The sequence below is a fragment of the Pelodiscus sinensis genome, chromosome 5 (assembly GCF_049634645.1).
Source record: "Pelodiscus sinensis isolate JC-2024 chromosome 5, ASM4963464v1, whole genome shotgun sequence".
Taxonomy (NCBI): Eukaryota; Metazoa; Chordata; order Testudines; family Trionychidae; genus Pelodiscus; species Pelodiscus sinensis.
The window spans coordinates 47,683,027-47,706,009 of NC_134715.1; the positions used below are offsets into that span (position 1 = coordinate 47,683,027).

General features: G+C 40.9%; 2 long non-coding RNA genes across 3 annotated transcripts in view; both read left to right on the plus strand.

The window, feature by feature from the left end:
- The window catches only part of LOC102456034 (uncharacterized), a 232,765-nt gene that overhangs the window by 76,249 nt on the left and 133,533 nt on the right, over positions 1-22,983 (plus strand). The window lies entirely within an intron of this gene.
- LOC142829429 (uncharacterized) overlaps positions 5,952-22,983 on the plus strand; it is a 60,186-nt gene continuing 43,154 nt past the window's right edge. The window contains exon 1 of the long non-coding RNA XR_012903833.1: positions 5,952-6,060. This is a non-coding gene — a long non-coding RNA (uncharacterized LOC142829429). The remainder of the gene's footprint in view (positions 6,061-22,983) is intronic.

Sequence of the window (22,983 nt, forward strand, 5' to 3'; positions counted from 1 at the left end):
TTGGTGTCCTCTAGTCCTTCTTTATGGGAACTAATGAAGAACTTTTCTGTATGCACCCTCTCCACCCAACTCCTGCTTTTAGAGACCTCTATCCTGTTCCCCCTCCGTCTCCTCTTTTCTAAGCTGAGAAGTCCCAGTCTCTTTAGCCTCTCTTCATATGGGACCTGTTCCCAACCCCTGATCATTTTAGTTGCCCTCCCCTCTCCCAACCTCTCTCTTCCCCTCTCCCACCTCCTTTTCCCAGTCTCCCCCAGTTTTGTTCAATAAAGACAGATTCCATTTTGGAATCATAGAATCATAGAATAATAGGACTGGAAGGGACCTCGAGAGGTCATCGAGTCCAGCCCCCCGCCCTCAAGGCAGGACCAAGCTCCACCTACACCATCCCTGACAGATGTCTATCTAACCTGTTCTTAAATATCTCCAGAGAGGGAGATTTCACCACCTCCCTTGGCAATTTATTCCAATATTTGACCACCCTGACAGTTAGGAATTTTTTCCTAATGTCCAATCTAAACCTCCCCTGCTGCACTTTAAGCCCATTACTCCTTGTCCTGTCCTCAGAAACCAAGAGGAACAAATTTTCGCCTTCCTCCTTGTGACACCCTTTTAGATATTTGAAAACCGCTATCATGTCCCCCCTTAATCTTCTTTTTTCCAAACTAAACAAGCCCAGTTCATGAAGCCTGGCTTCATAGGTCATGTTCTCTAGACCTTTAATCATTCTTGTCGCTCTTCTCTGTACCCTTTCCAATTTCTCCACATCTTTCTTGAAATGTGGCGCCCAGAACTGGACACAGTACTCCAGCTGAGGCCTAACTAGTGCAGAGTAGAGCGGCAGAATGACTTCACGAGTTTTGCTTACAACACACCTGTTGATACAACCTAGAATCATATTTGCTTTTTTTGCAACAGCATCACACTGTTGACTCATATTCAACTTGTGGTCCACTATGACCCCTAGATCCCTTTCCGCCATGCTCCTTCCTAGACAGTCGCTTCCCATCTTGTATGTATGGAACTGATTGTTCCTTCCTAAGTGGAGCACTTTGCATTTCTCTTTATTAAAGAGAAATGTTATCTTTATTTTGTACATCAAGAAGAGGGGCTAGGGAAGGGTAAGTGGAAGGAGGTGAGGGAGGAATGGGGTACGAGCCCCCGATGGGGAGGACTGGGCTGGCTCTGTGGGCTTCTGGGGGTGGAAGCTCTCCTGCAGCCCCGCAATTGCCCCCTCTCCCCAGATGGCAGCCTGCGGCAAGTGCAGCCGGGCTGATGGCCGAGTGGTGTGATGTGCCCAGTGTGGGCACTCAGGGCACTCCAAGCCAGGACTGCTTTGCAAGCGGGGCACCCCTGAGAACTGTCTGTCCGGGGTGGGGGTCGGGACCCTTTAAGCACAGCCCTAGGCTAGCCTGAGACAGCATCTCCACGCTCTAAGTCCTCCTCTGATTCCCTGCCGGCACTGCTTCCGGCCATCCTTAAGCCCTGTTCAGGGTCCACTTAATGTGGACATGCTAGTTCGAATTAGCAAAACGCTAATTCGAACTAGTTTTTAGTTCTAGACGCGTTAGTTCGAATTAGCTTAGTTCGAATTAACTAATTCGAACTAAGTTAGTTCGAATTAGCGCTGTAGTGTAGACATACCCTGAGGGAGTGGGGGTGTCTGCTTCAGAAGTGTTTGAGCATGCTTTCAGTAGAAGGAAAGCCACACACCAGGGGTACCGCTCCACATGCGTGTCAGAAGCTCCTCTGAGCCCTTATTTTTAATGGCTAATAGACAAGTGAAATATTAATGAAACATGGTGCAACTCAGACAGATTTTCAGTAGATTATTTCTTTTTAAATCATCCTCACAAGAAAGAAATACAGTAAATGAATGTTTCATTTCTGAAGCCCAAATATTTCATCTGCAGTACTGGCTCCTTTTGATGAGGGATGTTTAGATGGTCATTATGACAACCATTATGCTAAAGACCTAGGGAATAAACAATGTGTAGACTTGTTCACAGTAATCTAAGGGAACTGAAAAACTTACATGTGGAAATACAGTATCCTTTATATACTGTATCCATTACACGAGGATTAATTTAGGTGATTTAAGAGCTAAAATGTAAATAATTTTTCAAGATCAGCATTGTAATAAAATAATTAAATGTGTCTGACAATAAGGATACGGATATTCCATTTGCAGATAGCATTCTAAGACATTAGCAGAGAAGAATAAAATATAACAAATGTTCTTCACCGAAAAGCTAATTTTCTACTGTTGCTGTCAGTCCAAGCTAGAATTAAACTACACTCTCGAGTACAATTTTTTTCTCTCAAAAAACCACCCACTTCTGTATGCCGAATAAACTCTCATGACCTGAATCTGCTATAGCTGCTAGAAGGCAGCAAGTGCTGAAAGGCATTGGAATAGAATTATTGAAGAAGCTAGCAGAAAAGAGTTAGACTTGTCTCAAATGTCATGCAAGATGTTTTCTCATTTATAACATGCAAAACGTAGGAAATATTTTAAACTTAAGAATAAGGGAGAAAATTGAAATCTAATTCATGTCCATTTTTATATCCATGATAGAACTCCTGAGAGTAGCTTTGGAACGTCTTTGAAAAACTTTTTACTGTGTTTCTCTATCCTAACCTCCCCCATTTTGAAATTCAGAATGTTTACCATTCTCACCTAAAGGGAGAAGAGATGAAGTTGCAGCTTTCTTTGTTTTCATGATTAAGGGAACAGTTTTATCCAGGAAAGAGGATGGCTGCTTTAAGATAAAATTTAAAGAACTGTATATGGTTCTATGTTATAAATTACATATTTTACCATTTCCACTAGTGCAATTGTTTCTCTCCCTTTCAGTAGTCACTAGTTTAAAGACGAATCCTCTTTCAGAGTGTTTTACTGCTGAAACAGGCCACCTAAGATGAAATGAACTAAAAGGCTGTAGGGGGAGGGAATGTTAATCTTTTCCTTAACTTAGCCAACAGAAACTATCTGAAATCCTAGTCAAGTTGTTAGGAGTTATGGAATGCTGCTTCCACATAGCACTGAAACACATTTGCCAATAGCTATGCTCTATGTAAGCACAAGAAAGCAATATAAGGTATAAGACTGACAAAGATTTGGTGCCCTTCTTTCACAACAAATATCTCAGAGCTGTCATATAGCTATATACATCTAAAGGTCAGGTATAAAGGATTTATTAATAGTGGAATAAATCTGATGGCTCATTGCTTTATTAACTCCCAGTTTGTTAGTGTCTCATTGATAATATGCATGGAACTATGGAAGACAAACAAAAGCTGCAGGAAGCAAGAGTTTGGAGGACACTCAAGGGAAGTAAATCTATCTGTGTATGACTAGATTGCAATCTGCAGTTGCATCACTCTAAATTGCTCTCTTAAAGAGCTAGTTTACTTTTAGAGGCCTGGAGGCCTTTCATGTTACCACAATTTACCCAGTATGCAGTACCTGAAACAACAGAGAGAGCTCCATACATTTTGAAAGACAGAAAAGGCAAGCAATATTGTCAGGGCACAGGGGACTGGGCTTTAAGAGGAGCAAATGAGTGGGAGTGTCCATACCTGAGAGATGACTGTGGGAATAAGGCTAAGATCTTAAGTGGAAACTAAAAAAATGAAAGCAGGAAAGCAGTCTGTTGTTGGCAAGGGCTACCAGTAGTTGTGCCAGGTGGACACCTGGGAGCATCTTGGGGGAGCGGGGGAAGGAGTTAAAGTTGGTGAGGGAGACAAGGAGAAAGGACAAATACAAAAGAACCAACAAAAGAACTGAAGTTGGGCTGAGGGATTTACAGACTACTGTGTGGTTCCTTTCCTGGATGCCTATCTTCAGGTAGTGTGCATTTGTGTCCCTAGGGGTTTGTTAACTTGATTTTTTTTAAACCTCATTAAAACCAGGTTCTATGTAATTTAACAAAACTTAATGGCTGTAGTAGGACAAGGAAAAGTTAAAATGCCCAAAGGAGAGAAAACAATCAATTTTTTTTAGTTTGAAATCTGGTAATTAGTTTGGAGGATAGATAAGAAAAAAATTGGCCTCTGTATACACAACACTGAGATGTTGATGGGAATGAAAATATTTGTCAAGTCAATCAGTGAACAGCACAATTCAGAAAGTCATCACTAAAGGCTGTCATCACAGATGGTGGAAGGAAGTGCTAGTATGCAAATGCTCTTCTGTTACTCAGTCATAGTTTATAGAAGGTGATGAAAAAGATTTATGTTGAGAAAACATTTCCTTGCTTAGTTTAACAATGGAACAAGTACCTGAAGATGCCACTTAAATGAGTAGTATGAGCTGGGGTTGGTATTTTCTTATGAAAATTAACTTATTTTGAAGAGTTCATGAAAACTTCTATTTACTGTAAGCAATCCTGGATATCTACCAGACTATGGTTGATTTAGAGTACAGGTAGCTCTAAAAGTCTTCTTGGCTGAGTTGAGGAAGGGGAGAAAAGGAGACACATGAGAAGGGTCTACTGAAATCAGCATTAAGGCTCATAGTATTGTTTCTTTTCACATTGTTGTAGATAGATATTTTTCTTTGTGACCAATATGTGTAATTTATTCCTGCATATATCATAGCAAGACTATTTGTGGCATAGTTGCATTTGTGCCCGTGCTTCTGTATCCTATTGGAGAAATGGAGAGCTTACTTATTCTGGTAAATTTGCTCTGGAGTCCACACTTTTTCAGCCCTATAATTAATGTACCTTATCTCTTATCTACACTCTGTGAACAAACTATTTCTCAATACAAAGAACCCTCCACTTGGTCTCAGGGTAACCAGATGTGTAGATATTACTGGGGTCATTCCAATATAAGGGATGTTGATTTATATAGGCAACTATACCTCCTCCTCCACCCACACCTGAAAATAGATGTTCAATTTTCCATACTTGCTATCTGATCACACTATTTGATCTCCTTGAGCATTATAATTTCCCTTAATTACATTGTCCTCTAGACACTGACAGAACACAGGATATTATTCAGTACCAAACTTTTTTTTTTTTTTTTTAAAGCTAAATCTTCTTTAAGGCTCCAGTGCCCTGGAGAAACAGCCAGTGTATGTTTAGTGACCTTCTATACCAGCAGCTCCATCTCTGGGAGTGAAATTATTGTTTGTGCTCCTGACGAGTGAGATTCTGTATAGTCCATCACTATTGGAGAGGCACCAGCAGCAAGCAGATACTTTTATTATTATTTTTTGTAAGGGGAATCCGCATCAGTGGCAAGCATTGCAAAAAACCCTATTACAGAACAGAAAGCCACAGACATTTATGGTCCATGATCTTAATGTTGTGGTATCTCAGTGGAGTTCCATATGTATCTTTGTTGAAGTGTAAGTGCTCAGTTGCACTCCTGACCACCTAAGTGATTAGAGATCACTGATTCAGAACCTGTGCCTCATAGCCTGTAGGTGCATTCCTTATCTCGAACAAACTCTGCAAACAATTATGCATAAATAAATCTCAGAGTTAAAAGTTTTAGGTAGGGTGGAATTCTCTGCTTGGGAAAAGGCAGCTCTCACTAGCATCATTTACATTCATTATAATACCCAAAGTTCCACAATCTCTGTTTTATTGCTTTACTTGGAATGTGTCTTAGGTTCTGAAATATAAATGACAATATGTTGTTGTTGCAACTGTACTCATGAAAGGGCATTGCACAAGATATGCCCTGGAGTAAATGGAGGGCAATTGCTTGGTAATGGAGTTTAAACTCAAGCAAAGGACAGAGAGCTCTGTCTTAGATACTATACGCTATGTATCAGGGATCACAGACTATGTCCCAGAGTCCTCTTTTGCTTTAGATTCCTCCCTGGCGATTCTGAGCCATAGGTGGATCCTGATAGGTTGGGCTGCTGCTTACTTCACAAAGGGACCTGGTCAGAGTAACAATTTGCATAGCTGATCTCCCAGAAGAGGATCTAGGTGGCTGCTTATCTGAGAGGGACTTAGTGGCATGGATTTCTGTGGACTGCAGCAGACAGGCAGAGAAGAATCAGCCCCTGGCTGCCAACAAGTCTAACTGGACCTATAAGTGAGTTTGGGGCAGGTGGGGACTTACTGTGATATTGGGGAATTGCCTATGCAAATACTTTGTTCCCAATAAATCAGAGCATGGATCCACCTCATATCAGCACTCTGTGCATTTAGGTGGAAGTGTGTAAAAAACCTAATTAAATAAATCTCAGCCGTAGCTGGCAAAACATCAAAGACTCTTGTGATGAAAACAGCTGGTGTGTATAAATAAGTTCTTTAGCCAATCCATACCACACTACAACTTATGAAATGTTTGTTTAGAGAACTCCTAAGAATTCTGCTCCAAGTGAGTTAAAAAAACATATTTGAGACTGTGGTGCTGGCTGTACAATTGATACACACCTGTTTTTCGAATATTGTTGAGTGTATATATACTGGATTATCTTGTGGTGTTTCCCTATTCAACTCCTCCCATGTCCTTTCCACATTTAAAAAAAAAAGTATTTGTGGTAATCTATATTGCCAAGCTCTCCCAACTGCTTGAGAGTGTAGAAGAACCACCCAAAAAGGAGGTTATATATTAATTTCCCACAGTGAGGTTCTGGATGAATATTCAGGTAAAAAAGAAACCAAATGTTGATAGGTATCCTAGACAGCCTGAATCGGGCCCATATTGCTATCACAGGCAGCAATGAAAACAGAAGTACTCTGACACCTTTTGCAGTCATCTGCTGGCACCTTTGATTTTAGTTCTAGCTGCAAGCTAAAAGTGAAAAGCACAAAACCATAAATGCAAAAGTGGGAAATATTCACAACTGGCTGTACTTTTTAAACTTTTTTTCCCTTTCAAAATCTGAGAACAGGGCTTTTCACAGAGATAAATGAGTAATCTCTTTGTACATGGGCCAACAAAAATTTAGGGATATATTTTTACATCTTGTTTACATTGAGTACTTTACCAGTAGCAAGGATCTATTAATAAATACTACTCAGCCAGAGTAACAATATCAGAATCTGACCCTTAAACTTTAGTGAATTCAAAGAATTTTTTTTTTCCATTTTTCTGGGAACTTAGTTTTCTCTCTTTTTGCAGAAAGGGGTCACTTTTTGTGGGACCTAAATTTAGCATTTTAGAACACAATTGGTTTTCTATTTCACATACAGTAATACACACTTTTTTTTTCTTTATGGTTTCATATGTGGTGGTGAATATTTGCCACTTTGTTCAGACTCAGACATGAATCTCTAATTTGATGCCAAGAAAGAATGATTTCTAAAAGGGAAAACTCAGTTGCTTTTCACAATCTGACATTCAGTTCCAATTTTTAAATATGAGACCTTAATGAGTAATAATGAGCACTCGAGGAGGCTCAAGGAGAATTCTTGATGAAAGAGCAGATGTATCCCTGAAAATCAAGGACACAAAGCTAGAATTTACCAATTAAGAAATGAGCTATATTTTTGGGTGTCTTGACTATCTTATAGTTTAGGTTACTTTGGACTCTTGTGAAAATTAAAAGCAAATTTGTCTTTGTTCAGAGAAATATTTAATGTACACAAGTTTTTCAAATTTTATTTTATGTATATCAGCATAAAGAATGAAATAGCAGCTTCTCAGCTGATAGAAATTTGTTCCGTCTTTGAAGTTGATGGAGTTACACCCATTTACATCAAGTAAGGATCTGATCTAAAAATGCCCAAAATTACTCTTGCTTATTGGATTCATTAAAATTTTAAAATATTATTTAACATTTGTTTTACTTTAAACTTAATGGAAAAATCACATACATTGAATAAGTAAAGGAAAAGGCAGAAAATTGCAATAACTGCTTTCAAAATGTAGAAACATAGTCCAGTGTTTTGTTCTTTTTTTTATTTTTTTTAATTTTCTTTTGGAAACTCTGCTAAGGTGGTTGCTGTGTTTCCCATTCACAATAAAAAAAAAATCTGCAATTAAGTTTCTGCAGGAGAGCATTGAACAAAGTCATAGCTGGAGTCTAGTCATTCTGTGCACCTTTCAGTAGTGCAGTCTGAAAGCTTGAAAGAGTATGGAAGCTGATTAAAGTTCTATGGATATGTAGACACAGTTCACCTTTAAAAAAAATATTCTATGATTAGTAGAATTACTGTATAAACTGAAGAGCCTCAGTAGACAGGCTGTGCTTTGTTTGATTCAGTGATTTGATTTAACACCTGCCGTGTTAAGCTGAAGGACAAAATTGTTGAAAGATTTGCTGAAGGGCTTCATACACAGTAATACAGCCACTATATTTGTGTGCTGGAGTCATAAAAAATGACTGTATAAGAATCTGGCTGAAATTAAACAGTGGTCTTTATATCCCTATTTGTACAATCAATAACCAAACACTGAAGATGTGTTCTTCATTGAATAGTGTCTCTATGGGTGCTCCGCTTGAATCGATCTCCATGTGCCCCAAGTGCCTTGATGGAGAGACTTTTGAAGCAGTGCTTATTTGGTCCATGAATACTCTCTAGCTATGTTTTTGATCCAGAACAATTACACAAAACACAAACTGCCCTCAGTTCGTTCTCTACCACGCTACCAGTTAAGGAGCATTTGCCAGAGATTGCTTGCATAAATACCAAGTTCATTATTGTATTTTGGTTCATTTCCCCCCACTAATTATCCATCCAAGGTTTTTACCTCCCACTACAAATCCTCACCCATTTTTCAACAAAGCCTATTTTATTCCCCAGGCTTCAAACATTGCCTCACTTGCATTGTACCACCTGCTTTGGGAATACATTTGCCCACACAGTGCAAAACAGTCACTGATTTTATGTCCTTATGTTTTTCTCTCTCTAGTAATTGATAGAGGATACGCCCCTCAATGACTGTTAGCCATGATGGGTAGAGATGGTGACCTAGCTGATATTTTCCAGAAGCTGGGAATGAGCAATAGGGAATGGATCACTTGGTGATTACCTGTCATGTTCATTCCCTCTGGAGCCCCATGGCATCGTCCACTGCAAGAAGTTGGCATACCCAGCTAGATGGACATAGTACGGCTTTTTTTATTCTCTTATAACGTATGAAGAGAGGCTGAGGGAACCAGACTTATTTGGTCTGTAGAAGAGAAGAATGAGGGGAGATTTGATAGCCTTCAGTTACCTGAAGGGGAGTTCCAAAGAATATAGAGCTAGACTGTTCTCATCTGTGGCAGATGACAGAAGAAGGAACATTGGTCTCAAGTTAAAAAGGGGGAGAGTTAGATTAGATACTAGGGAAAGGAATTTCACTAAGAGTGTGGTGAAGTATTTGAATAGATTGCTTATGGAGTTGGTGGAATTTCCATCCTTAGAGCTTTTTAAGGCTCAGCTTGGGAAAGCTCTGACTATCATCATTTAGTTGGGGTTGGTTCTGCTTTGAGCAGGCAGTTGGACTAGATGACCTTCTGAGGTCTCTTCCAACTCTAATCCTCTACAATTCTATACTCATTGCCCTTCTGAAAGATATTCCTCTGTAGCATCTTTACAGATTTCTTGAAGTCACTCTGCCTCAGTGTACACCTCTAGAGCAGATAGCTTCAGTTCTTCAAATAATTCTAGACAGAGCTGTGTAGCTTCCATCTTCTTCGTTTAAGATGACACAAACAATATACCTGAAGTATCCATAGGTATGCTACACAAAGTAGAGATTATTTACCTTGTACAGTAATGAGTTCCAAGAGTATATCTTGGTGGGTGCTGCTCTGCCTGCCCTCCTTCCCCTCTGCTTTAGTATCTTGTTGCTATGGGAATTTAGCAGTAGAGAAGAAACGGAAGCTGATTCTTCTATTACTGCCCTATGTACCCTTGGTTTCTGGCATGGGATAGCTAGGTCACATGTGCAGTCTCAATGAGCACTGCTGCTAAAAATCTCCAAACAAAGGCCTTCTTTATGCACCAATCAAGTGGAGTACCAGTAGCAAGAGACCTCTCAACAAACTCTAGTTATTGACCAAGGTAAGTAACTTTATCCTTTTCCCTTTATATCCACTTTTTAAAATAAAAATAATCCTAGTTAGAACTCACTTTGTTGTCAAGATGTTGGTGAATTCAAAATAAACAAAGTGACTGCCATCCCTTGTTCAAATCTACAGTAAACTCCTACTTAATAATCAGTAGAACAATTGCTTGATCCTGCAAGATGCTGCATTGCTTCAACAGAAAGGAAGTCTTGAAAAAGCTGAAGGGAATGGGTACTCTGGACATTGAAGAACTGAGCTATGTGAGACATTTAGATTCCTTTAAGGTCTTTACAGATGCTCATCACTATCTTGTTAAAAGTTTCTTAGGGAACATATGTGATTGTTCTGTAATAGAGATGATTGTGTTTTCAAGACTATCTATCAGGTTTACACTGCCACAGTAGTCTTTTTAAACAGAGGATAACTTCATTCACAATTGAATATTTGATTTATCTTGCTACCTCAGATGTTGAGATTGTGGTACAATTAGACCTGCCATACATATAGATTGAACCTCTCTAGTGCAGCACCCTGGGGATCTGACCAGTGCTGAACCAGAAAATTTGCTGAACCACGTGAGGTCACTATTGTCTAGTAGCATTACCAACGCTTCCACTGCTTACTGAGGTCTTAGAAGACATTTAGGGGTAAATTAGAGCTAAATGGTAGCACAGAACACTGAGAGCTAGGACTGGTGGCTGTAAACAAACTTTATGGAACTGGGAGAAACTTGGCTACACCCATAAGTGGACATCTGGCTAAATAAAATCATGCCAGATCACGGATATTGCCAGACTAGAGAGGCTTAACCTGGACTTTCTGTAAGTCACTAACTCTTAGCCTAAGGCCAGCCCCTTATTCATAATAGAAGCTGTGTGTATTTCCATTCCTTTAAATTGGAGCAGGATGAGGTCCTAGTTAAGGATGTTAAATATTTATTAATTTACTAGTTGAGTAGTTGATGGAATTTCCATCAACTACTCAACTAGTCAATAGGCACGTCAGCATTCCTCCTTTGAAATGTACTCAGAGTCCCCCGCTGATCCCGACTCTATACAACTCTACCATTTGAAATTCTGTGCAGAGCTGGGGTCAGCTGAGGAGTCCCCGGGGCTCTGTGTGCTTTGAAATGCCACATGGATCCTGGGATCAGCTGACTCCGGGTTCTGCGGAAATCCTGCACAGAGCCCAGGGTCAGTTAGGGAGTCCCTAGCTGACCCCGGGGTCCACATGGCGCTGCCACTTTGAAACGTTGCTGCGGCATTTGAAAGGAGTAGCGCCGGACAGCTGATCCTGGGCTCTGTGCAGCACTGCCCCCTTTGAAACAGCATGGTACTGTCTCTCCCTCCCCCCACCCCCTTTGCTACCTTCATCTCATAGAGGCAGCAAGGGGACGGGGGGAATCAATAAGCATTTGCTTTATCTGATAATCGACTAGTCCTTAACATCCTTAGTCCAAATATCAGTTAACAAATAGGCAATGGCTGATGTCACAATATTACTCCAAAGACACTTTTTTTTTTTTTTTTTTTTTTTTTAAGTTTAGTCCATATGATGACAAAGGTGATTTCTCAGACACAGGCTTAGCAGAATATTACTTTTACTCTGAAGATCAAAATCATGCCCCATTTTGCCCTAGAATCGCACAATTCATCAAACATTTGCTAAACACATGCATTTCTATAACACAAGCATTTAGTGTTCTGTTTCCTTTTGCAGTTTTCTGGTTTCTTACTTATTTACTACTTGAATCCCCATAATACAAAATTGAAGTCTGAGAATAAAGAGGAAAAAAATGCAAGCAGTTAAACTGTTTCCAAACACATAATATAAGGAATGGGCAAAGTAAAGTTTAACAGAATAGGTTAAAAGAGGGAGGGGAGAGACTGAGACAAGCATTTTATTCTATTTGTGTCTGTTTAAGCAATCTGGGCATGCAACTAGAGTTATCCATCATAGTTATTGCCTGGGATATGCCCTGTTCATGGTCAGCTCTTCCTTAGGTCAGTCCTCTGAGAGTCTTTAAAATGGGACAGTTTGGCTGGATGAGGAAGTGGCCAAAATAATTCTCCAACATTAACAGGTACAATTGCTTCTGGGATATGTCAAGATTGTGAGTCTGACCTTTCCTCCTCTGTAACGGATTTCATTTCCAGCTAAAACATTGCTAACGAAAGTGAAAAAAGATGAGCTGGCAGGTGAAGTACTTAAACAGTAACATGATGTTGGTCATTTCACAAGACAATGATCTTGACAGGTTTGGTATGGAAGGATACAGCAATATTTCTTTGAGAGTCCAATATTAACAATTGTTCTAGTTACTATACCATATATATAAATATGCAATGCTCCATTGAGGGATAGAGGAAGGTACCACTATTCTATTAAATGCAATAGAAATCATATTCCTGGTCCACACTATGGTTTACTAACCAGTGTAGGAATGTATAACTGAAGGTCAAAAATTCACAGTGCAAGCCTAAAGAACTGTCTGAAGTTATATAAAACACATGAAAGGGGGCTGCTTTTAATGTGGAATTTTAAAAAGAAACATCACAGCAGTCTCCTTTATTAAAGCTTCAAAAAGTGCCCAGTCACATGCAATCTTATTACTTTGAGAGACTGTAAAGCTTTGTTCAGGCAAGGCCAAACTACATGCACATATAGACCTGTTGCATGAAGTGAAAAAGAAGCAGATCTAAAATAAAGACCAATATAAAAATAAAGAGAATATTAAGAAAATTAGTGAATTCAGGTAATGTGGCTTCAATGGAAAATTTGTTTTGTGGGAGGATCAGTGCCTGATGTCTGATATGCTGGCAGGAAAATTCTCTTTCCTTTAAAACAATGTAAATATTTTAAATACATGGACAACTTAATTCCTGGTATTTAATTTGAGAATGAAAAATGGCACTGTTGCTTTTTCTTTGCTTTTTTTGTACCTCCTAGCTAATAACTGAATGTATTCACTTCACTTTTTTATTTTCTTTGAAGATTAAAGACATGCCTGGCTTTGTACTGAAGCTGTCTGGACAGTTGACAGCCCATTAAACTAAAGTACTACAAGCCGTACATTTTAAGGTGCTGATTTCCAAAGTGCAACCAAAATGACTTGCTATAATATATGTACAAGGGCAATGCATTTTGGAGACACTTTGAAATCGATTCATCTGTGTTTCTTAACACTCATGGCAAAAGAGTGAAATTGTGATTAAAATCCCTTTGGGGTTGAGGCCTTTACAGAAGCAAGTTCGGATGTGTATTTTTAGGTTAATGCTATTGCACTCAAACACCACCCCCAACTTTGGAGCCGTCTTTTTAAAAGATATGCAGACTATATACATTTAGTTCATACTGATTTGCTCTCATATAAGGACCTGGACACAGTTGTCATTTATTCAGATTAGGTTTTGTGTTGATCAAAAAGGACAGTGGAAATATTTTCAACGGGCTGGACTTCTTTTATATTGCACTCTTCTCTCTGCCATTTTTCCAGAAGGAAATTTGTGTGTCTGTCCCTCCCGATAACTCACCTGGAGCCTGATATTCCCATTTCTGATGTTGAGTGTAATTTGAATCCTTTCCAGCATCTTAAAAAAAGATATTTATTAAGAAAACAAAAACACAACAAAAATTGTATGACAGCTATCCTGGTGACACTGTTAAACTGTTTAAGATAGTGGTGAACAGTTCTCAAAATGATAAACTTTTATGGCTTGAGGACATTGATTTTCTTTGTAATCAGGGGCTGTTCTATTTCTAGATGACCCTCCTTCCAGGTGATTTAAATGTCAAATTAATGCTCTAGAAGTAAAGATTGAAGCAGACAAAATAATGGACTGCTCTACTCAAGCCCCATGCAGCGCAAAGAACTAGCTCTTTCTTTCCCACTTAGAAAGAAACAAAAAACAGTGACAAGAAATGGACCCAGAACATAAAACCTCTTAACTAAGGGCCACATCTCCACTTGGGGGAAGATCAACACTGCAGCAGTTGATCTTCCAGCATTTGATTTAGTGGGTCTAGTAAAGGCCCGCTAAATTGAACACTGAGGGTGCCCCCATTGGCACCGGTATTCTTTCTCATGAGGAATAAGAGAAATCATCCTCCCATGGTGAGGATGGTGCCAAACCTCGGCTTAAGATATGTTGATTCCAGATACTATTTTACGTAGCTGGAACTGCTTACCTGGGTCTGGTCCACACTAAGCCGACGTTTTTCTCAGAAGGTATCTTTACCAAGTGTGAGTCAATCATAGACTCATAATCATTGCTGTCCTCATGGAAGGTATGGTCCACCTTCTATTAAATAACTTCCTATTCTGTTTATAGTTGTTGAACACGAATAAAGATCACCTTATTCCATCATAGCTGAATTCATCAGAATTAACTTCAGAAAATGCAATATTTTAGTTCAGGGGGCTTTCACTCTTTTCAGTCTACTGTTTCTCTTTCTGGAATCTGATTATTCCAAACTAGATAATTTCATGGAGGTTAGGTCCATAAAAGGCTAATAGCCAGGGGATAAAATGGTGTCCTTGGCCTCTGTTTGTCAGAGGCTGGAGAGGGATGGCAAGAGACTAATCGCTTGATCATAGTCTTTGATCCACCCTCTCTGGGGCACCTGGTGCTGGCCACTGTCAGCAGACAGGATACTGGGCTAGATGGACCTTGGGTCTGACACAGTACGGCTGTTCTTATGTTCTTATTATTTTGTCAAACCCCAAGTTACACCTCACTTACTAGCTTACAAAAGCAGACAAAAATATAGAAGTGTCACAACACACTATTACTGAATAAATGCTTGTTTTCTCATTTTGCCAAATAATTACAAAATAAATCAAATGGGATATACATATTGTACTTGTACTTCAGTGTACAGGCAGTCCCTGAGTTACGCGGATCCGACTTATGTCGGATCCGCAGATACGAACAGGGATTTTCTCGCCCCGGAGGACTGGAGCAGCAGGACACCTGGTCCCGCCGCCCGCCTCCTCCGGGGCGAGAAAAGCTGCTCCCCGTCTCCCTGGTCTGCTGCGGGAGCCAGCAGACCAGGGAGACGGGGAGCAAAGTGGCACAGGACCTCTCTGGTCTGAAGATCTGGAAGCGCCGGGGGTCCGGCCCCGGGTCCTGCGCTGCTTTGCTCAGCATCTCTCTGGTCTGAAGACCAGGGAGACGCTGAACAAAGCCACACAGGACCCGGGGCCAGACCCCCGGCGCTTCCAGCTGATCTGGATGCGCCGGGGGTCCGGCCCCAGGTCCTCCGCTGCTTTGCCCCACGTATCTCTGGTCTGCTGGGGGGGACGCAGCCAGTGTCCCCCTCAGCAGACCAGGGAAATGTGGAGCAAAGCCCGGGGCCTGTGGTAGAGCAGGTGGGGCGCTGCCGGTTGGTCCCACAGCACCACTCCTTGGCGCTACTGGACCAACCTGGCAGCACCCCAGCTACTCTGCCCCAGGAGTCCTGATTCAGCCGCTGCTGATCAGTTTCAGCAGTGGCTGAATCAGGACGCCTGGGGCAGAGCAGCTGGGGTGCTGCTGGGTTGGTCCAGTAGCGCCGAGGAGCGGCCACGCTACTGGACCAACCCAGCAGCACCCGAGCTGCTCTGCCCCAGGTGTCCCCAAGTTAGCCACTGCTGAAACTGACCAGCGGCTGACTACAGGAAGTCCGAGGCAGAGTTGCTCTTCCCCGGGCTTCCTGGAATCAGCTGCTGATCAGCTTCAGCAGCAGCTGACTTGGGGACGCCTGGGGTTCTTAAGTTGAATCTGTATGTAAGTCAGAACTGGTGTCCAGATTCAGCGGCTGAATCTGGATGCCAGTTCCGACTTACATACAGATTCAACTTAAGAACAAACCTACAGTCCCTATCTTGTACGTAACCCAGGGACTGCCTGTATAGTGTATATAGAGCACTATAAACAAGTTATTGTCCATATGCAATTTTAATTTCTACTGATTTTGCTAGAGCTTTTCAGGTAGCCGGTTGTGAAACTAGGCAAATATGTAGATGAGTTGATGAAAGACGCTTGTGTACCTATAGTGTATGAGTGCCTCTGATTGAGACCCACTGTTCTACTCTAGCTGAAGAATGCGCTATGCCAGTTCTGCTGAAACCCACATTCTTTCCAAGTTACTATGTGCAACTTAATACATTGTTTTCAACTTCTGTTTCTGGACAAAATCACAAAGAGAGCTACCGGGGAAGGAAAATTCAGAAGGAACTATGCTCTATCGGTAGCCTAGGTTTTTTAACTGGGCTTCAGACAGAGATGGGTCTGCTGCTGAGAGATGCACTCTTTTCCTTGGATGGAAAACAAATGATTACATTCATAGCAGTATGATTATACTTATAATCAGTACTGCAGCCTTCGATCATTTTGACAGTATATCCTTATCTTACATAATGTGAGACCCAGCAGAAATAAATGAAACAACAGTGAAATAGATCTGTTTATTGATCTCAGAAAATACCGATGCTGTTCCCTTACACGGTGTCATCAGGAGCCCTAGTTCTACCTATGCACTGCCAGAAAGAACACTGGAGAAATAGCTTTAAAAAACAAGCACTTTTGAAACAGTCTCTACGCTCTTCGGTGGAGCTGATTGCACTCTTTGAGCCAGGGTCTGAGATTTTTTTTCTTATGTTGAGGAATATATGACTCTTTAAGTACTCCCATTGATTTCAGTGGACGCACTTGAGAAAGAAGGAGCTTCTCAACATGAATAGAGGTATACTAATCTGACCCTTACCTAGTGCGGTGATGGGTATTATATAAAACTCTCTAGATAAACACTGAAAATAGGAAACAGCACAATATATATGTTGTTTATCTTTTGCAACATTGATTTCCTTTGCACAGGCATAGTATCTATTCTATTTTCTTTTTAAATGTGGAGGGTAATATATTGCTGTTTGTGTGCATAGTGTAGGCAAGCTAGTCAAATGAATCTCACTTTCAAATTTTAACTTTTGTGCATCAACTTCTTGTGATTTTTTTTTTTTAATTCAGCAGTATTAACCTTTGGGCCAATAGGGCTGTGCATTTTTTTTGGTTTTACTTTTAATTTAGTTTTAGTAAAATATTGAACATTTTACTGGATATATGTTGTATATCAATTAGTCAAGATTTAGAGGAACAATGTCAGTTTGAGTGAAATAGATGTAATTTAATTTAGTTCAGGTTGAACTTCCCTAGTCCAGCACTCTTGAGACCTGACCAGTACCGAATCAGAAAATTTGCTGAACCATGGGAGTGAATACTGTCTAGCAGAATTACCAACATTTTCACTGCTTACTAGGCTCTTGGAAGACTTTGAGGGATAAATTAAAACTAAATAACAGCACAGAAGACTGAAAATATGTCTACCTTAGAAAGCTATTTCAAAATAAGTTATTTATCGTCTTCACAAACATGAGTGATTTCGAAATAACAGGTTTGGTAGTGTGGACATGCCCTAAGAGCCAGAACTGGTTGCTATAAACAAACTTTATGAAACTGCAGGAAACTTGGCCTGCAGGACCAGAAAGTGCAGGACTAAAGAGGTTAATCCTGTAATAGAGTCTTAGTGTCCCCTTGTAAAGTAGCTAACATTTTAGACCCAGATGTCTATATGGCCAGCTGGCAAAATTGTGGAATATTATGCTGTTAGTAATAAATATAATTTAACTTCAACTGTAAGCCCATTTAACAATTTTCTGTTATGAACTTACTATTTATTTTGTTTCAGGGTGGACAGGCTTTCATTTCATTATGACAGCATCATCTATTCTCTAACATTTTGTTTTTTCTCTTTTGCAAACTCTGACTTTTCTTACGTGTTCTTCTCCATGGAAGGCAGGGGATTATAATTTCAAATGAATCTGTGGAATAGTATAGTATTTTTATGGAGTCTACATGTTTACCTTTTACATATTCTAAAGACCAGAAGTGATCATTATGACAATCTAATGTGACATATATAACATAGTTCAAAGAATATTACCAATAATTTTAGGTATCAAGTCCACAATTTCTCTGTCATTTATAGCATAGCTTTTAAAAACACATCCAGCATTAACTACATGAACAAGGCAAAGTCTTCATTATTTGGCTCAATTAAATTAACTATAATCATTTAAAAATCTGCACACTACTTCTAGGCTGGCATTTTGGATTCCAACCATTTGATATTATGTCTTTTAATGTTAGTTAAAAGAGAAATCTCTTTCCCATATAGATGCTTCTGGATCGTGATCAAGTCACCAATGAACATTTTCATAAAATAAATAGATTAAGCTTTTGTAGTTCCTCACTGTAATGCACAGTGTAATTTTCCAGACATTGAATCATTCTTACAACTTTTTTTCCTGATATATTTTAAGAAATTCTTTTTTATTGAAACTGCTGACTATAGATCATTTACTGATGCCTTTAACTTTCTTTATCAATTGTCTGTATTTCCTGACACCAATTTGTATTCATCGTTATCAACTTCCTCATTTTTCTATGTGTATTTCATTGTATGCAACATGTATAGCTTTTACCAGCTGTCTTTGTAATACATACCTTTTGAGAATAGTGTAATGTCCCATCTAGTGGCACTGAGACCACTTACAGAGAGAATAATGAGTCTGCTCCACAGCCTTTGCTGAGATTCAGCCAACAGTCAGCTCATTTAGTAGAAGCTCAGGCACTAAGTTCCAAAGGTCCCAGATTTGATTCTTCCTCTCTTTTACCAGGATGATACTTTACTCAAAGGAGTTTTTTTTCTTGATTAGAGAATTGTGGTACCCAATAAACAATTCTGGAAGAATTTGCAATTATTGTTCATTGTTATTTTTAAATGATTCCTCCAGTTAAATGTTGCTCAGTTGTTTCAGCTTTGGGGCACTGGCCCTTTTTAAAAATCTGTGTATTCCATATTATCTAAATATAATCAATAAAACCTAGTGAGAAGCATGACAACTATGGCTAATGGTTCTGAAAAAGAAAGAGCAGAGGAGAGGTACAGACACTTTTAGGGGGGCATAGCATGTCAGAACATTTTAGATAAAATTCAGTTGCAACAAAACTGAAATGTTAGATCAGTTTCCACTAAAATTTCATTTGAAATTGTCAGAAGGGGACAGAGTGGGTATGTCTACACTACAAAGTTAATTCGAACTAGCGGAGCGCTTAGTTCGAACTAGGTAAACCTCATTGCACGAGGACTAACGCCTAGTTCGAATTAACTAGTTCGAATTAAGGGGTGTGTAGCCCCTAAATTCGAACTAGTGGGAGGCTAGCCCTCCCCAACTTTCCATGGTGGCCACTCTGGGCACCACCAGGGAAACTCGTATGCCCCCCTCCCAGCCCCGGAGCCCTTAAAGCCCGTGCCAGTGCCCGTGCCAGGTACAGTGCCCGTGCCAGGTATAAGCCTGCCAGCACTCAGCCAGCAGACCCTGCACCTGGCACACCATGAGCCAGCCACCCGATGCCCCCCAGCCCTCCGCCTCTTCCCGGGACCAGGCTGGCGGCTCTCGGGAGCCTGGCCAGGACCGCAAGAGGCGGACACCCACCTGGTCTAGTGCAGACATCGTGGACCTTGTCCACGAGCTCCGCACTAGGCACAGGAAAGTGGCCATCTAGGGCAGGAGAGCTGCTAGCCTGGCCACCCAGGAGCAGGTTTGCATGAAAATCAGGGTGGTCCACTGAGACCCCCGACCCTGAGCCCTGAGCTTAGAATGGCCGTACTGGGTCAGACCAAAGTCCAGTAGCCTGTCTGCCGACAGCAGCCAACCTGAAGTACCCTGGAGCGGATGGACCAAAGACAGTGACCAAACCATTTGTCTCGTGCCATCCATCTCCAGCCTTCCACAAACTTTGGGCAGGGACACCATTTCTACCCCCTGGCTAATACCACTCCATGGACCCAACCTCCATGACTTGATCTAACTTCTCTTTAAACTCTGTTCTAGTTCTAGCCTTCACAGCCTCTTGATGAAAGGAGTTCCACAGGTTGACTTTTTGCTTTGTGAAGAAGAACTTTCTGTTACTAGAATCATAGAATCATGGAAGGGACCTCAAGAGGTCATCGAGTCCAGCCCCCCGCCCTCAAGGCAGGACCAAGCTCCACCTACACCATCCCTGACAGATGTCTATCTAACCTGTTCTTAAATATCTCCAGAGAGGGAGATTCCACCACCTCCCTTGGCAATTTATTCCAATATTTGACCACCCTGACAGTTAGGAATTTTTTCCTAATGTCCAATCTAAACCTCCCCTGCTGCACTTTAAGCCCATTACTCCTTGTCCTGTCCTCAGAAACCAAGAGGAACAAATTTTCTCCTTCCTCCTTGTGACACCCTTTTAGATATTTGAAAACCGCTATCATGTCCCCCCTTAATCTTCTTTTTTCCAAACTAAACAAGCCCAGTTTGAAGCCTGCTACCCATTCCTTTCCTTTGGTGTCCTCTAGTCCTTCTATTATGGGAACTAATGGAGAACTTTTCTTTATGCACCCTCTCCACACCACTCTTGCTTTTATAGACCTCTATCATATCCCCCATCCGTCTCCTCTTCTCTAAGCTGAAAAGTCCCAGTCTCTTTAGCCTCTCTTCATATGGGACCTGTTCCAAACCCCTGATCATTTTAGTTGCCCTCCCCTCTCCCAGCCTCTCTCTTCCCCTCTCCCACCTCTTTTTCCCAGTCTCCCCCAGTTTTGTTCAATAAAGAAAGATTCTATTTTTGAACACACATTTTCTTTATTTTGAAGGGGGGCTAGGAAAGGGTAAGTGGAAGGAGGTGAGGGAGGAATGGGGTACCAGCCCCCGATGGGGAGGACTGGGCTGGCTCTGCGGGCTTCTGGGGGTGGAAGCTCTCCTGCAGCCCCCCGATTGTGTCCTCCCCCCGGATGGCAGCCTGTGGCAAGTGCAGCCGGGGTGATGGCCGAGTGCTGTGATGTTCCGCGTTTGGGCACTCAGGGCACTCCAAGCCAGGACTGCTTTGCAAGCGGGGAACCCTGAGAACTGTCTGTCCGGGGTGGGGGTCGGGTCCCTTTAAGCACAGCCCTCGGCTAGCCTGAGACAGCAGCTCCACGCTCTAAGTCCTCCTCTGATGCCCTGCCGGTACTGCTTCCGGCCATCCTTAACCTCTGTTCAGGGTCCACTCTGTGTGGACATGCTAGTTCGAATTAGCAAAACGCTAATTCAAACTAGTTTTTAAGTCTAGCTGCGCTAATTTGAATTAGCTTAGTTCGAATTAACTAATTCGAACTAAGTTAGTTCAAATTAGCGCTGTAGTGTAGACATACCCAGAGAGACTGTCTGACTTGTGTAGTTGGTCGACCTTCAGGATGGACTTGGACAAAGCCTCTTTGACTATGTTTATACTGGAGTTAGACACACCTGGCTGGCCTGTACCAGCTCGCATGTTCCTCCAGGGCTCAGTGTGATATCCCTTTTCATTGCAATGTAGAAGTTTGGCTTCAGGCTGTAGTCCAGATCTGGGACCCTCCCACCTTACAGGGCTCAAGAAGTCAAATTATAGTACTCCTGCCTCTAAGCCCCACTAATAACAGGCTCCCACAATCTCTCCTCTATTGGAACAGACTGATATTATGAACCTAAGTGGAGTGGAGGGAAGGAAAGAGGAGGAAGGGATTGTTTCAGGTTCAGCTCTTCTTGTTCCTGGTGTTCACTAGCAGTCCTCCTTCATGCTCTCGGAGCAAGCCTCATCCTTTTAAGATCCACCTCTCCAGGTAGAACTTATTCTGCAGGTGTACCTAAATGAGACTTTCTTATTATAGGGAATGTTCATTAGCGTCTCTATCGTTTGGATGGGGAATGTCCCATAACAACCTGGAAGGTGGCTGTAGTCCCTGCTGTGGGCTGAACAACTGCTCTGAATTACTCAGACATACATTTGGAAAGTAATGTTTTTGCTTCATTGTGGAAGGAAAACAAATTCTGAAAGCTGCTGACAAAACAGAATTGTCATCTTCCAATCAATCAGCTCTACTGGGAATAGAGAAAGAGACTAGGAATGAGACAGAAGATCCAAAAGAAAATACAAAGAATTTTCACCAGCTATTCAACATTATAGGACTGCATCGTCTATACTGAAAACAAATGCAAGCCAATGAAATGAAATCTGACCATGTGGGGGATAAACAAGAGATGCAAAATTGTATATTTTAATGGTATTAATGTATAGTCCCCCGTTTCTCCTCTAGCATGTAGATAATGAATACAGAGGCAAAAAGGAAAGGGCACCTTGGGAAGGAGTATGTCAAAGAAAACTTACAAGCATCCAATTTGGAGAGGTCATAACATAGCTGGAGCAACCAAATTCTAAAGGTTTCTCAGCCAAGTGTGTGCAAAATGTGTTATTCTATGGGATGAGAAGTAATCTGTTTGGATGCAGAGTATATTTTCACTGAGAGGTTGGTTTTAATCTCACATATCAGAAGTCAGAATGTTTTACCTCTTGGCAGATAGCTCTTCTAAATTTATATCCGAATAGACTGTATATCTGTTTTCAAGCTTCCTCTGAGATTTTGGACAGCCAGGTATTTTTATTTCCTTTATTCAGTGGTTTCCACCAATAGACTCAATTTCAAATAATAAAATTGTATTAAGTTTATATTTTTTGAGAGGGGAATGAGAAGATTCAGAAATTCCTGAATCCCATTAATTACTACTTTTATTCGGGGTCAAACTAAAGTGGGGTCAAACAGTTCTGTATTTACTTTATACCATATTGAATAGTTTAAGCATTTCTTAGCAAATTGAGCTGTGATGTTTGGGTTTGTTCTCAATTAGCTGAAAGCTGACCTTAGGAGATAAGATTTTCCTTCCCTTACTTTATATCCATTGAAAAAAATTAAAAAACAACAAATAGTTCTGCGGTACCTTAGAGACTAACAAAATATGTAGAGGGTGATATGAGCTTTTGTGGGCACAACCTACTTCTTCAGATGGTTCTTAATATCTTTGCTTGTCATGTAGCATCAGAGCATTCTAACATGTGATGGAATAAGTTACCAAATATACA